Raw genomic sequence first — 231 nt, forward strand, 5'->3', positions numbered from 1 at the left:
GCATACTTTGACTTTCCAGGGAGTGCATGGCTAGAAATCCTCCATATGGATAGATCCTTTTATGACAATGCATATTGAATATATAGAATTAGTTTAAAAGCAATTAATCTATAGTAGCATGAATCTGAATAAGCAACAAGCTTTATGCTATAAAGGAGGAGGCTGGGCTGGAGGAGGTTAAGCATTACCAGTAGCAGCAGCATGGTACATTGGTAAAATTGAACTTGGTTA

Source organism: Cheilinus undulatus, linkage group 16 (assembly GCF_018320785.1).
Source record: "Cheilinus undulatus linkage group 16, ASM1832078v1, whole genome shotgun sequence".
NCBI lineage: Eukaryota > Metazoa > Chordata > Actinopteri > Labriformes > Labridae > Cheilinus > Cheilinus undulatus.